The sequence below is a fragment of the Capra hircus genome, chromosome 2, assembly GCF_001704415.2.
Source record: "Capra hircus breed San Clemente chromosome 2, ASM170441v1, whole genome shotgun sequence".
NCBI lineage: Eukaryota > Metazoa > Chordata > Mammalia > Artiodactyla > Bovidae > Capra > Capra hircus.
This window is the reverse complement of record NC_030809.1, coordinates 54637434-54653087: the sequence shown is the minus strand read 5'-3', so window position 1 is coordinate 54653087 and position 15654 is coordinate 54637434.

Here is a 15654-nt window from a genome sequence, read left to right as displayed (position 1 = left end):
CTGAAGCTGAAGCTCCGGTACTTTGGCCACGTAATGCAAAGAGTTTTCTCATTGGAAAAGACCATGATGCTGGAAAAAATTGAAGGCAGGAGAAGAAAGGGATGACAGAGGCCGAAATGGTTGGATGGCATCACCAAATCAGTGGACATGAGTTTGAGCAAACTCCAGTAGATAATGAAGGACAGGAAAGCCTGGCATGCTGCACTTCATGGGATTGGAAAGAGTCAGACACATCTTGGCGACTGAAAAACAGTACTTACACACACAGAGATGTGTACACACACACACATATATATATGTGAATATATATATACATATATACACACACACATATATGAATATATATACACACATACACAGATATATATACACACACAAATGTATATAAAAGAAAACAAACAAACAAAAATCCCTTCCAAATGGAGCATAAAGGAGAAAGCATAAAGAAAAGAGGGGTTTTAGATAAAAAGAGGAGAAGTGATGAAGTCATGAGGGCAGGAAAGCCAGAGGATATCAATTAAGATAATGTGGTGAGTGGCAGAATTGGATAGTTTTTTAAAAAGAGAGAAAAGAACACAGAAGAGAGAAAGAGAGAAAGGAAGAGTTTACTTTTTATTTATAAACATATGTGTGTGAAAGTGTTAGTCACTCACTAGTGTCTGACTCTTTGCCATCTCATGGATTGTAGCCCACCAGGCTCCTCTGTCCACTGAAATTTTCCAGGCAAGCATACTGGAATGGGTTGCCATTTCCTTCTCTAGGAAATCTTTCCAACCCAGGAATTGAATAGGGTCTCATACATTTCAGGCAGATTAGTTACCATCTGAGCTACCAGGGAAACCCATGAACACATTCTCTTTATATTGATATGTGTCAGTGTTTGATTTCTGAAAATATATGTCATACATTCAGAATTCTGAATATGGTATATTATATATTCAGTCTATTAAAATAATTCTCTATATCTGTCTTTTTGAAACATATGTACGCAAACACACATTCAGCAAAAAGAAATAAATTAAAGAAACAAGTGCTTATAATGTTCACATGAAAATAATTTGCTGAGAGTTTAAAAGGAAGAAGAATTTGAAAATCAAATATTAATTAACATATTTAAAGTTTTAAGAGGATTCTTCTGGTATATACATGCATACATGTAATAGTTCAGTTCAGTCGCTCAGTGGTGTCTGACTCTTTGTAACCCCATGAACTGCAGCATACCAGGCCTCCCTGTCCATCACCAAATCCCAGAGTCCACTCAGACTCACGTCCATCGAGTCCGTGATGCCATCCAGCCATCTCATCCTCTGTCATCCCCTTCTCCTCCTGCCCCCAATCCCTCCTAGCATCAGAATCTTTTGCAATGAGTCAACTCTTCACATGAGGTGGCCAAAGTATTCGAGTTTCAGGTTTAGCACAGTCCTTTCAAAGAACACCCAGGACTGATTTCCTTTAGAATGAACTGGTTGGATCTCCTTGCATTCCAAGGGACTCTCAAGAGTCTTTTCCAACACCACAGTTCAAAAGCATCAATTCTTTGGTGCTCAGCTTTCTTCACAGTCCAACTTTCACATCCATACATGACCACTGGAAAAACCATAGCCTTAACTAGTTGGACCTTTGTTGGCAAAGTAACGTCTCTGCTTTTGAATATGCTATCTAGGTTAGTAATAACTTTCCTTCCAAGGAGTGAGCATCTTTTAATTTCATTGCTTCAATCACCATCTCCAGTGAGTTTGGAGCCCCCCAAAATAAAGTCTGAAACTATTTCCACTATTTCCCCCATCTATTTCTCATGAAGTGATGGGACCAAATGCCATGATCTTCGTTTTCTGAATGTTGAGCTTTAAGCTAACTTTTTCACTCTCCTCTTTCACTTTCATCAAGAGACTTTTTAGTTCCTCTTCACTTCCTGCCATATCTGATAGAGTGCCTGATGAACTATGGACGGAGGTTCATGACATTGTGCAGGAGACAGGGATCAAGATCATCCCATGGAAAAGAAATGCAAAAAAGCAAAATGGCTGTCTGAGAAGGCCTTACAAATAGCTATGAAAAGAAGAGAAGCGAAAAGCAAAGGAGAAAAGGAAAGATATAAGCATCTGAATGCAGAGTTCCAGAGAATAGCAAGGAGAGATAAGAAAGCTTTCCTCAGTGATCAATACAAAGAAATAGAAGAAAACAACAGAATGGGAAAGACTAGAGATCTCTTCAAGAAAATTAGAGATACTAAGGGAACATGTCATGCAAAGATGGGCTCGATAAAGGACAGAAATGGTATGGACCAGAAGCAGAAGATATTTAAGGAGAGGTGGCAAGAATACACAGAAAAACTGTACAGAAAAAATCTTCATGATCAAGATAACCACGATGGTGTGATTATTGGCCTAGAGCCAGAAGTCCTGGAAAGTGAAGTAAAGTGGGCTTTAGAAAGCATCACTATGAAAAAAGATAGTGGAGATGATGGAATTCCAGTTGAGCTATTTCAAATCCTGGAAGATGGTGCTGTGAAAGTGCTCCATTCAATATGCCAGCAAATTTGGAAAACTCAGCAGTGGCCACAGGACTGGAAAAGTTCAGTTTTCATTCCAATCCCAGAGAAAGGCAATGCCAAAGAATGCTCAAACTACCGCACAGTTGCACTCATCTCCCATGCTAGCAAGGGTAATGCTCAAAATCTTTAAGCTAGGCTTCAGCAATACGTGAACTGTGAACATCCAGGTGTTCAAGCTGGTTTTAGAAAAGGCAGAGGAACCAGAGATCAAATTGCCAACATCTGCTGGATTTTGGAAAAAGGAAGAGAGTTCCAGAAAAACATTTATTTCTGCTTTATTGACCTTGCTGAAGCCTTTGACTGTGTGGATCACAATAAACTGTGGAAATTTCTGAAAGAGATGGGAATACCAGACCACCTGACCTGCCTCTTGAGAAATCTGTATGCAGGTCAGGAAGCAACAGTTAGAACTGGACATGGAACAACAGACTGGTTCCAAATAGGAAAAGGTGCACACAAGACTGTATATTGTCACCCTGCTTATTTAACTTATATGCAGAGTACATCATGAGAAACACTGGGCTGGAAGAAGCACAAGCTGGAATCAAGATTGTCGGTAGAAATATCAATAACTTCAAATATGCAGATGGCATGTAATAGTAGACTATAAATAATGAAATTACAACAATAGAACAAAATAACTGCTAAACAGTATCATTCAAGAAAAGTCTTCTGCCATTAAAATTTGAAAATAATTACAAAAAGAGAGACAAAATTTTTAACCACAAATTAAAAGGTAATTCCCAAATCCTAGAGCATTAGTCTAAAGTGGCTAACATTTTGTACTTTTAAAAAAGTTAGATCTTTTTAGTATCATGAAAGGGAGAAAGAGATCAATTTATAAGTTTTTTATTTTCTTCTAATAGAAAACAAAATTAGATTATTAGCAGAACTTGTGACAGCAGTTCTTTATACAAGAAGTCAAGGGAGTAACATAATTAAGTTATACAAAGAGAGAAAATGTGAGCCAAGGATTTTATCCATTAAGATGACCTTCAAGTGTAAATGTTTCAATCACACTTTTAGGAACATACAAGGTCTTTAAAATATTGATTCATTGCCCTTCACAAGAATACTCTCATTATGATCAAAATGGCTATAATGACAACAACATAAGGACTAATGGTGAGCACTGAATGTAGATTTATATAGATAACTAAGGCTAGATAACAGTTATGAGTAAGAAATACGGTGCATAATGGCTGTATGCCCCAATTAGATGCATTTAAACTGCCAAGACTGTGAAAGTATCTATAAGTTTAAATTAATTTAAAAAGTGAGAAAAGAATTTGAATAATATAAAGTATAGTCATCTTGCTCTTAACCTTATATGTATTAATAACACAAGTATTATTTCAAATTAGAAGCTAGCAAAAAGAGACAGGAAGCAAAAAGTGATCACTAGCAAATCTGATACTGCTTGTAAAAGAAAATCCAAACATAAGTTCAAGTAAAGAGGAAATAAGATATATAATAATAACATAAATATCTAAATCAGAGCAAAATATTAGCCCTTCTAAATAGAAAGTACAAGACAAAGAGAGAAAATGCATGTATATTATTATATAGTAAAATATCTGTACAGCTAACAAACTGTGGACAAATATGGACCAAAAAAATGTAAGGTTATTAAAATAAATTGCTACCTTTTGGAGAAGAGAAAATAAAGGACTCAGAAATGGAGGCAAGATCTCTATCAATCGATCATGCTTGTGGATTTGACATTCAAACTGAAAAATAGTTTTTATAATTATACAGTAAGATCTAATAAAATATCCAAAATTCACAAGTGAAGTAAGTCAAATGAGCCTTGGTGGTTAGTTACTGGCATTCACACATTGTAAGGAACTATTCAATATAGCTTTAAAACACAATAATTGGACTTCAAATACCTTCTAGAAACATTAAGAACTATTAAAAAAAAACACTTTAAAAAACCTTTTCAGTAGTGATAAGTGATACTTTAGGATCTTGAGGCCACTGTGGTGGTAATTTGGAACAAATCAATAAATAAACATACCGGTCATTGAAAGAAATGAAAATTATATCAGGATAAAATGGTTATCTATGTCTGCCTACATGTCTCATCTTATCTATCCAGCTAGCTGATCAGAGTCAAATTAACAGCCCTGTGGTTACATAAAATATCTTGTTTTTCCCAAATGAAAATGATTAGAAGCAAAGAGGAACACAATAGCAGCAAACATTAATAATCCAATGTAGTCTCTAATACCATATCATTTACTCCTAAATGAATGAAGTGTGTGTTGGAGAAATGGTTGATTCCAAGGCTGGGTCAGGACATGTAAAAGGTGAATGTTATACTAGAAAGCAAGACATTATCAATTACTATTAGAGTCCTGTCAAATGGAGGGAACTTTATAGCATTAAGGGCTTACATTAAAATAGAAGAATTTGCTTAAATTAGTAATCTAAGCTTCCACTTTAGGAAATAAAATATATATAGAGAGAGCAAACAGAAGAAAGAATATATTAAGGATAAGAGCATAATCTGATAAAACATAAACAGAGAAAATAAAGACAGTAATTCTTAGGAAATATCAGTAAAAATGACAAACTTCTAATAAGACTGACTCAGAAAAAAGAAGTAAAGGTAAAAATTACCAGTAACTGGATTATCCTGTATGAAAATGTGACTGTGAATACATGACTTAATGCATTTGTCAAAATTCATACAACTACAAACCATTGGGAATGTTTTCTTGTATGTAAATATTCCCTGTATGTATATAAATACAAGACAGAATATGAGGAAGGTGAGAAACTCAAATGTTCATGTGAGAAAAAGAATCCAATTGTACTGAAAATGAAATATATTACTTGACTTAAGGGAAAGGAAATGACAGAAGCTGAATGAACATGTTTGGAAAACAATACTTTGAGTTGATATGGTAAGGCTAAGGGGCACAAATAACTGTCCACATACATTTTACTCTAGTTTTTTGGCAAATTTGCTTCACACTGGATTATAGATGATGGATTTTTGGATTATAGAAGCCATTGTCTCCATGAATTAATATACATTCATATCTGCTGCTTCTGTACCTGAGATTATTTAGAAACAGCAAGATGAGACCTCACTCACACTTTATTATTATACTTCTGCACTTGAAAATTGGAATAAAGTATTGTTCAGACAAAAGTGAAAAAAAACTTCTTAGAGAATTTCTTAACAAAACTCATATTAAAGACATTTAAGCATCTCATTATAAGTGGAAAATGGACCCTAATGGAAGGCCAGAAATGCAGGAAGCACTAATGAGTTATGAAAATGATAAATATATAAATAATATATACTACATATATAATAAAATATATATATATATCTCATTTGAGTAAGATATATGTATTATATGATAAATATAGTATATGATAGGGTGATTAATGATAGGGTACTAAAGAAAATTAAAGAAATTAAGGTCTTCGCATCTTCCAGGCATACGAGGAAAGGTGAAAGGTACTTGCTAATAATCAAGTTTGTTAAACCAAGGATTCATGTTATAATCTGAAGGATAGTCACTAAAAGAATATCAAACCAGGTGACAAGCAAGTAAGGAATATAATTGAAAAGATCCAATTCATAGTCCAAATAAAGTAAGAAAAATGAGGAGAATTTTAAAATAACTGAATAAGAAAGACAAATATAGAATCATTATAAATGTACATTTAGAAACAAGTGTTTCAGAAATTCATAAAATGAGTGAACTGAGTATTGAAATTAAAACATAAGGGAAAAAATACTGAATAACTGCCGATACTGTAAGCTGTACAAAGGGACACATTGAGAGCAAAGCTATATACATGTGTATGAACATATATATATATATATATATAAATACAAGTTTAAAGAAACAGAAGTAAATTATGTAACATTTAAATATAACTAAAAGAAATATGGAGTAATGCATAAATATTTGACAAAGCAAGTGTAAAAATAAATATTATGTATTTGTAAAAACAAATATTTCTAATATTATTAGAAGTAAGGTAGCATATTCTAAATAGTTTAAACTTTGATTAATCAGAAAGGTAAAGTAAGTGTATATTTTTATGCAATGAATAACATAGAGTCAAATGCATAAAGCAAAGATTGAAAAAAACCTCATAAATCCCCCAATGATTTCAGAATATTTAAAACAATATTTTAAATAAATAAGAAAGTAAAAATGTTGATAATCTTCTTACAAAGCTAACTATAATGGATATACACAGAATATTCAAATAAAAGGAATATAATTAATTTCAATGTGAGAAAGAGCAGTGTTGGTGAGGATGTGAAAAGAAGGGAATGTATATACATTGTTGGCGGGGATTTACATTGGTACAGTTACTATGGAAAACAGTATGGAGATTTCTTTAAAATTTAAGAATAGAACTACCATAAGATACAAGTATGTCACGTCTGAGTACTTATGCAAGGAATATGGAAACACTAGAAAGATATATGCATCCCCTATGTTCAGGTGAATGGATAAAGAAGATGTCATATATATATATATATATATATATATATATATATATATATATATATATATATATATATATAAAACGGATAACTGCTCAGGCATGAAAAATAAAAGTTGAAATCTTGCAATTTGCTACAGCATGGATGGACCTTGCAGGTATTATGCTAAGTGAAATAAATCGGATGAAGAAAGGCAAAGGCAAATGGAATACGATTACATTCAGGTGTGGAATATAAACACAAAAAAAGCAAAATAAAACTAAAAACAAACCAAATCAAACACAGAGATGCAGAGAATTAAGTAGTGGTTACTTGAAGCCAAGGGGCAGGAAGAGGGCAAAATGGGCAGGTGAGCACGCTCTAGATACAGAAGTAAAAATAGAATGTTGTACATGGGAAATTTGTATAATGTTATAAACCAGTGTTGCTTCAATAAAATAGATTAAGAAAAGAATATTAATTTTCAAAATTTACATAAAATATTTACAAAGGTTGACCATGTGTGGGACTTGAAGACTCAACAGAATTCAGTGAATCAGAATCATATAGGTTTTTCACCATTGGAAATGCATATTGCCTACAAATTTAAAAAAAATATTTAAAAATGTATATGATTTTAAATTAAGAAATCTTTCTAAATAGTCTATGAGTCAAAGACTAACAATCTGAAAGGGAAATTAAGAAGGAAATAATATCCAAAACAATAAAATACTTACAAATAAATATACGTAGGTGAATCCTTGTATACTGAAAACTGTAAGACACTGATGAAACAAATTGATGCAATTGACACAAATAAATGGAAATATCTTTTGTGTTCTTGGATTGAGATAATATTGTGAAAATGTCATGCTGCACAAAGTGATCTACAGATTCAATGTAATCCCTATGGGATTTTTGAAAGAAATAGAAAAAAAAAAAAATCTTAAAATTGTATGGAACCACAAAGACCACAGTAGCCAAAGAAGTCTTGGGAAAGAACAGAGCTAGAAGCATCACACTCCCTGATTTTAAGCTACAGTACAAAGATATGGCTATAGTCATCAAAGCAGTATGGTGGTGGTAGTTTAGTCACTAAGTCATGTTCGACTTATGACCCCAAGGACTGTACCTTGCCAGGCTCCTTTGCCCAGGGGATTCTCCAGGCAAGAATGCTGGAGTGAGTTGCCGTTGCCTCCTCCAGGCGATCTTCTCAACCCAGGAATCAAACCTGGGTCTCCTGCATTGCAGGCAGATTTCTTTACTGACTGAGCACAAAGCAGTATGGTGAAAGTGAAAGTGAAGTCACTCAGTTGTGTCTGACTCTTTGTGACCCCATGGAGTGTAGCCCACTAGGTTCCTCTGTCCATGGGATTCTCCAGGCAAGAATACTGGAGTGGGTTGCCATTTCCTTCTCCAGGGGATCTTCCCGACCCAGGGATTGAACCCAGGTCTCCTGCAATGCAGGCAGACGCTTAAACCTCTGAGCCACCAGGGAAGCCTAAAAACAGCCACATAGACCAGTGAGTCAGAATAGAAAGCCCAGATATAAACCGTTCGACTGAAAAAAGATACACAACTTGAGAGTTGCTAGTTAAGTTTTGTTTGGGGCAGCACCTCAGTTAGCTATGAGAGACTGCTATATGATTTTGCTGAAGGCGGAATTCAGAGCAATCAAGCGCTTATTTTACAGAAGGTTTTTTATTAGTCACGAGGAGCTGATGTCATACTGAAGGGATTTAGTGCTTTTCTAGATATAAGGAGATGCCTTCATCTTTTACATGTGGGCTCTTACATTGGGCTTCCCTGGTGGCTCAGACAGTAAAGCGTCTGCCTGCAATGTGGGAGACCTGGGTTCAATCCCTGGGCCGTGAAGATACCCTGGAGAAGAAAATAGCAACCCACTCAAATACCCCAGCGGGAAAATTCCATGGTCTGAGGAGCCTAGTAGGCTATAGTCCCTGGGATCACAGAGTTGGACACGACTGGGCAACTTCACTTTCTTTCACTTTACATGTGGACATGCTGTTTTCCCAGTACCAATTATTGAAAAATCTGTCCTTTTCCCATTGTACATTCTTAGTGCCACTGTCTAAAGTGTGTTGCTATTTAGTCATTCAGTCATGTCCAATTCTTTGTGACTGCAGCACACCACACTTCCCTGTCCTTCACCATCTCCTGGGGTTTGTTCAAATGTGTGTCCATTAAGTCAGTGATGCCATCCAACCATCTCATCCTCTGTCATCCCTTTCTCCTCCTGCCTTCAATCTCTCCAGTATCAGGTCTCTAGTGAGTCAGCTGTTCACATCAGATGACCAATGCATTGTAGCTTCAGCTTCAGCGTCCTTCCTTCCAATGAATATTCAGGGTTGACTTCCTTTAGGATTGATTGATTTGATTATCTTGCAGTCCAAGAGACTCTCAAGAGTCTTCACCAACACCACAGTTCAAAAGCATTAGTTCTTTGGCACTCAGCCCTCATTATGGTCTAGCTCTCACATCCATATATGACTACTGGAAAAACCATAGCTTTGACTATATGGACTTTTGTCGACAAGGTAATGTCTTTGCTTTTTAAAATGGTGTTTAGGTTTTTATAGCTTTTCTTCCAAGGAGCAAGCATCTTTTAATTTCATGGCTGCATCACCATCTGCAGTGATTTTGTAGACGAGAAAATAAAGTCTGTCATTATTTCCACTGTTTCCCCTTCTATTTGACATGAAGTGATGGGACTGGGTGCCATGATGTCAGTTTTTTGAATGTTGAATTTTAAGCCAGCTTTTTCACTCTCCTCTCTCACTTTCATCAAGAGGCTCTTTAGTTCCTCTTCAATTTCCACCATAAGGGTGATGTCATCTGCATATCTGAGGTTTTTGATATTTCTCCTGCCGATCTTGATTCCAGGTTGTGTTTCATCCAGCTGAGCATTTCCCGTGATGTACTCTGCATATAAGTTTAATAAGCAGGATGACAATATACAGCATTGTCATATTCCTTTCCCAGTTTTGAATTAGTCAGTTGTTCCATGTCCAAAAGTTAGTTGACTATATATGCATGGGTTTGTCAACTACAATTTGGCACTTGCAAAGGGCATTTGCCAGTGACTGAACAACAACAACAAGGGCATTTGCCATCTGCCTCTTAGGAGATTGAGTCTTGTGCTGAGGCAGCTGTTGTCTTTACACATGCCCTGAAGGGAGTTCAGGGTGGAGAATGAGGCACTTTGTGCTGCAGAGAAATTGGTACAACAGGTCTTTAAATAGTTGGGTATTTTCAGGAACTAATCTCAGGATCCCAATCCTTGCATGCATACATGTTTAGTCACTCAGTCATGTCCAACTCTTTTGACTCTTTGGACTGTAGCCTACCAGGCTCCTCTTTCCATGGGATTTTTCAAGCAAGAATATTGGAGTGGGTTTCCATTTCCTTTTTCCAAGTGCTCTTCCTGACCTGGGATTCGAATCCATAAGTCCTTTGTCTCCTGGAAACCCCACACATTTCTTATCCATCCTCTGATCTCTTATGGTTAAATAACTTCCATTGCCAAAACTAATAACCCTACAGATATTACAGGTTGGACTGTTAGAGAAAGAACTAAGTCTTTTTTATTTTGTTGTAAGTCAGTGTCCCCGGGGATCAAACCCATGTCTCCTGTATCTCCTGCATTGAGGGCTAGATTCTTCACTGTGCTACCTGGGAAGCTCGTATAAACTTATGGATGAGCACTAAAGTGAACTGTATAAGATATAGATAAATAAAAGAGCATACAATAGTCATGATTTGACAGACTTGATATTGTTTACAGATGCCTTTATCCGAAATTATTTAGTTCAATTCAAAATATGTTTGTGGTGTATTATATTTGATTCTGAAAAGTATAGAGACTCAACATAACAAGAATTGTCAAGACACTCTTAAAGAAAAGGATGAGAACCATGGGTCTACTATATAGTAAAGTTTATTATAAATTGACAGTTATTATGGCAGAATGACTTGACTAAGGTAAAAACATAAATATTGGGAAGTAGTAGTTCTCAGCTAGGTGCAATTTTGACCCTCTAGGAGACACTTTGCAATGTGTGAAGACATTTTGAATGTTGTGGTTATAGGTGGGGAGGATGAAGAGTGGGTAGATTGGCTGGAATCTAGTGGATAAAGGCCAGAGATGCTACTAAACATCCTAAAATTCACACACAATTCTTTGTGGATACAGATAAAGGAGTCTAAAATGGTAATACTGCAGCTTTTGAGAATTGTGTAGTATTCAAAAAGAGAACCATGCCTGTTAGGATTATTCAGTTCAGTTCAGTTCAGTCATTCAGTCATGTCCGACTCTTTGCGACCCCATGAATCACAGCACACCAAGCCTCCCTGTCTATCACCAACTCCCGGAGTTCACTCAAACTCATGTCCATTGAGTCAGTGATGCCATCCAGCCATCTCATCCTCTGTCGTACCCTTCTCCTCCTGCCCTCAATCCCTCCCAGCATCAGAGTCTTTTCCAATGAGTCAACTCTTTACATGGGGTGGCCAAAGTACTGGAGTTTTAGCTTCAGCATCATTCCCTCCAAAGAAATCCCAGGGCTGATCTCCTTCAGAATGGACTGGTTGGATCTCCTTGCAGTCCAAGGGACTCTCAAGAGTCTTCTCCAACACCACAGTTCAAAAGCATCAATTCTTCGGCACTCAGCTTTCTTCACAGACCAACTCTCATATCCATACATGATCACTGGAAAAATCATAGCCTTGACTAGACGTATCTTTGTTGGCAAAGTAACATCTCTGCTTTTGAATATGTTATCTAGGTTGGTCATAACTTTTCTTCCAAGGAGTAAGCATCTTTTAATTTCATGGCTACAGTCACCATCTGCAGTGATTTTGGAGCCCAAAAAAATAAAGTCTGACACTGTTTCCACTGTTTCCCCATCTATTTCCCATGAAGTGATGGGAACAGATGCCATGATCTTTGTTTTCTGAATATTGAGCTTTAAGCAAACTTTTTCACTCTCCTCTTTCACTTTCATCAAGAGGCTTTTTAGTTATCAACTAATGTCAAAGGTGGAAATGAAGAATACCAGAAAATTGTTATTTCTAGTAAATGATACTGGGACAGTTAGAAATCCAAATTGATAAAAACTTGACTGTGACTCATACCTTATGCCACAGTTAAATCAAAGTGAAGTGAAGTCGCTCAGTTGTGTCCGACTCTTCGCAACCCCATGGACTGTAGCCTACCAGGCTTCTCAGTCCATGGGATTTTCCAGGCAAGAGTACTGGAGTGGGTTGCCATTTCTTTCTCCAGGGGATCTTCCCAACCCAGGGATCAAATCTGGGTCTCCCACATTGGCGGCAGATGCTTTACCCACTGAGCCACCAGGGAAGCCCCTCTCTGCTCTATAAGAATTACCAAAAAATGAAGCCACATACAAGAAAAATAAGAGGTCTTCTGAAAAGTACTTACGAAAAATGAATTTTCAATATGTAGCAAATTGTACTGTAGAAATTTCAGTCAGAATTCTGGTGGCTTGAAAAACTAGATGTGAAATAATAAAGATTTTAGAAGATAAAATATGTGGGAATCTTTATAATCTTGGGGTTCTGAAAGACTTTATATGCAGGAAACAAAAATCCTAATTGTAGGGTGAAAGGACGGCAAATATGCCTACATGAAAAGTAAGTAATTCTGATCATCAAATGACATGGCTTTTTGAAAAGTAAATTGGCACAACGTCTCAGGAGAAGAGGATAGGAGGAAAAATTCTGAGGGCAGAAAGACATCAAGTGCAACATTCTAGTATGGAAACATGCTTCATAATTTGAAGAATAAGAGAAAGGATGGCTGAAGCAGGGTTAGAAGTGTAGTAGAAAAGAGATTCTAGAATTTACAGTGAACCAGATCATGGTAGCCAAATTTTAGGCTATTTTGTGAAAATTTTATTTGACAAAAGGAGAACTGAGACTTTACTGTTGGATTTAGGTGGCAACAGCGGTAAAGAACCTACCTGGCAGTGCAGGAGACATAAGGGGGTTTGATCCTTGGGTTGGGAAGATTCCCTGGAGAAGGAAATGGCAACCCACTCCAACATTGTTGCCTGGAAAATTCCATGGATAGAGGAGTCTGGTGGGCTACAGTCCATGGGATGGCAAAGAATCAGTAATGACTGAAGCACCTTAGACTAAGACTGAGGTCATTGACACATTAGAGATATTTATAGTGGTGTCAGAAGGGGTGGTGTTGTGTGGGAGAGTGGAGGGGACTGCAAAAACCTGATTGCAGGTTCAAGAAAGAATGTGAAAAAATTAAAACAGTGGTGATTAATGACTCTTCTAAGAATTTGTTTTATAATGAGAAGTAGATAGATAGGATCCTAGCTTAAGAGGCGGTCTTTTTTTTTTTTTTTTTCTTTTTTTTAGTGGGGAAGTAATGGGCCAGTCAGCATGGTTTTGGTTTGTCCATATTCAGCTGCAAAGGTAAATAAACTGGGAAAATAAAATTAGTAATGATTTTTAGTCAAGTACTTAATGTGAAACAAGGAAAATGAAAGATATTTTAGAATATATGAAAAAGAAGTGAACTTAAGTCTTTAAGAAACATTGAAAAAGTGGTCAATAGATTATGCATCCCAGTAGGGTTGAAATATTCCTGATATGGAGATATTGGATGATAATCAGCTGAAAAGAATAGAAGTGGTGATTTGAGATGCTTGAAACTGAGATTTTAGTGGTGTCACAGTTATTAGCAATAACAAAATACCTTGTATAGCAATAGAGAATGGACATGTAAGATAAGTGTGAAGATAAAATCATTGCAAGAGAGGAACAATTATATTGTATCCTTTTATGTTAGTGTCATTTATAAGTATATGGAAAAGACTAAAATGATGATAGGTATAGCATTGAGTTAGTAACAATGAATCAGTAACTAAGCTCTTTTAACAACTAAAATTGATCACAGACAAAACTGTAACAATCCTAGAAAATAACAAAGAAGCTAGATGACATTGGGTGTGTCAATGAGTTTTAAAATACAATACTAAACACGTGGTCTTTGAAAAAATAATTGATGAGCTGGATTTTCTTAAAATTAAAAACTTCTCCACAAAAGACAATGTAAAGAATATGAGACAGGCACAGATTGGAAAAGCACAGATTGCAAAAGACACATCTGTTAATTCATAGAAAGAATTTTTAAAGTTCAGTGAAGTAGGAATAAAGGAAAATCTTTCAACATGAAAAAGACTCATAGACATTCTAGCTTCCACAATATTCAACACTCTTCTTTTTTAGAAGTACAACTTCACTGGTAAAATTAAAATGCTGAAAGGCTACTATTTACTGTCTCCATCTGATATTAGTTAAATCATGAAGGAATCATAAGACAAATGACAGTTTTACATAGAATAAACCTTGAAGCTAAAGAAAACAATAAGATAGATGGAATTTACTTAGGTGGTTATAGTGATTAAAAGTTAAGGCTCTCATATGCATTATACACTCTGTCTAGTGATCTGTGTTTGAGGACACAGTAATATAATGAATCAATCAGATCCTACATTTCAGCTCAGCTGGTGGAAAAATAATAAAATTTATGGAACAGGATTGTTCTATTGATCTCTTCTAAATCTAATTTCACTTGTTGTATTAACCAATCGCTAGGTTTCTACACCACAGGACTCTTGCCCTAAAGCAGTGACAGCTAGGGTTGCTGTTATGGAGAATGTTTTCATTAAGTCCTGTCATCCATTATTTGAATATAGTCATCAAAATCATGACAGCAAGTGCTTCTGTGAGTTTGACCATTCTATGAGAATAAAATAAATGAATACCAACACATATGCACATACATACAAAAACACATGTATTTCCTAGTAAAGACTTAATACGGAAAGTGATTGGGGCTAAATCGGATATGAAAAAAAAAAAAACAAAAACAATTTCCCCTCTATCATTTAAATTAGAACAGGAGTCAGAACTTGGAAATGTAGGTGCTTTCTTGTTTTCTAGTAGAAAAATTAGCTGTATGCAAGACATTGTTGTTTTAAAAGGAAGGGCTACCCTGGTGGCTCAAAGGTTAAAATGTCTGTCTCCAACGTGGGAGACCCAGGTTCGATCCCTGGGTGGGGAAGATCCCCTGGAGAAGGAAATGGTAACCCACTCCAGTATTCTTGCCCGAAGAATCCAATGGATGGAGAAGCCTGGTAGGCTACAGTCCACGGGGTCACAAAGAGTCAGATACGACTGAGCAACTTCTTAAATGTTAAAAAATAAAAATAAGAAGTATAACCTCATTTTGGGCTTCCCTGGTGGCTCAGCAGTAAAGTACCTGCCTGCAGTTCAAGAGTTGCAGAAAATGACGGTTCGATCCCTGGGTCAGTAGATCCCCTGGAGGAGAGCATGCCAATCCACTCCAATATTCTTGCCTAGGAAATCCCATGGACAGAGGAGCCTGAAAATCTGTAGGGTCACAAAGAGTTGGACATGACTGAAGAGAATTAGCTAGCACACACACCCGTAAGCTCATTCCAGTGACAGTATGACCTTCAATAATGTCCAATATCCTGCTGCCTCTAAAATGGCTTTTATATTTCAAAGGCATCTTTTATTTTTTCAGCCAAGATTTTAAATTCAGAGATGA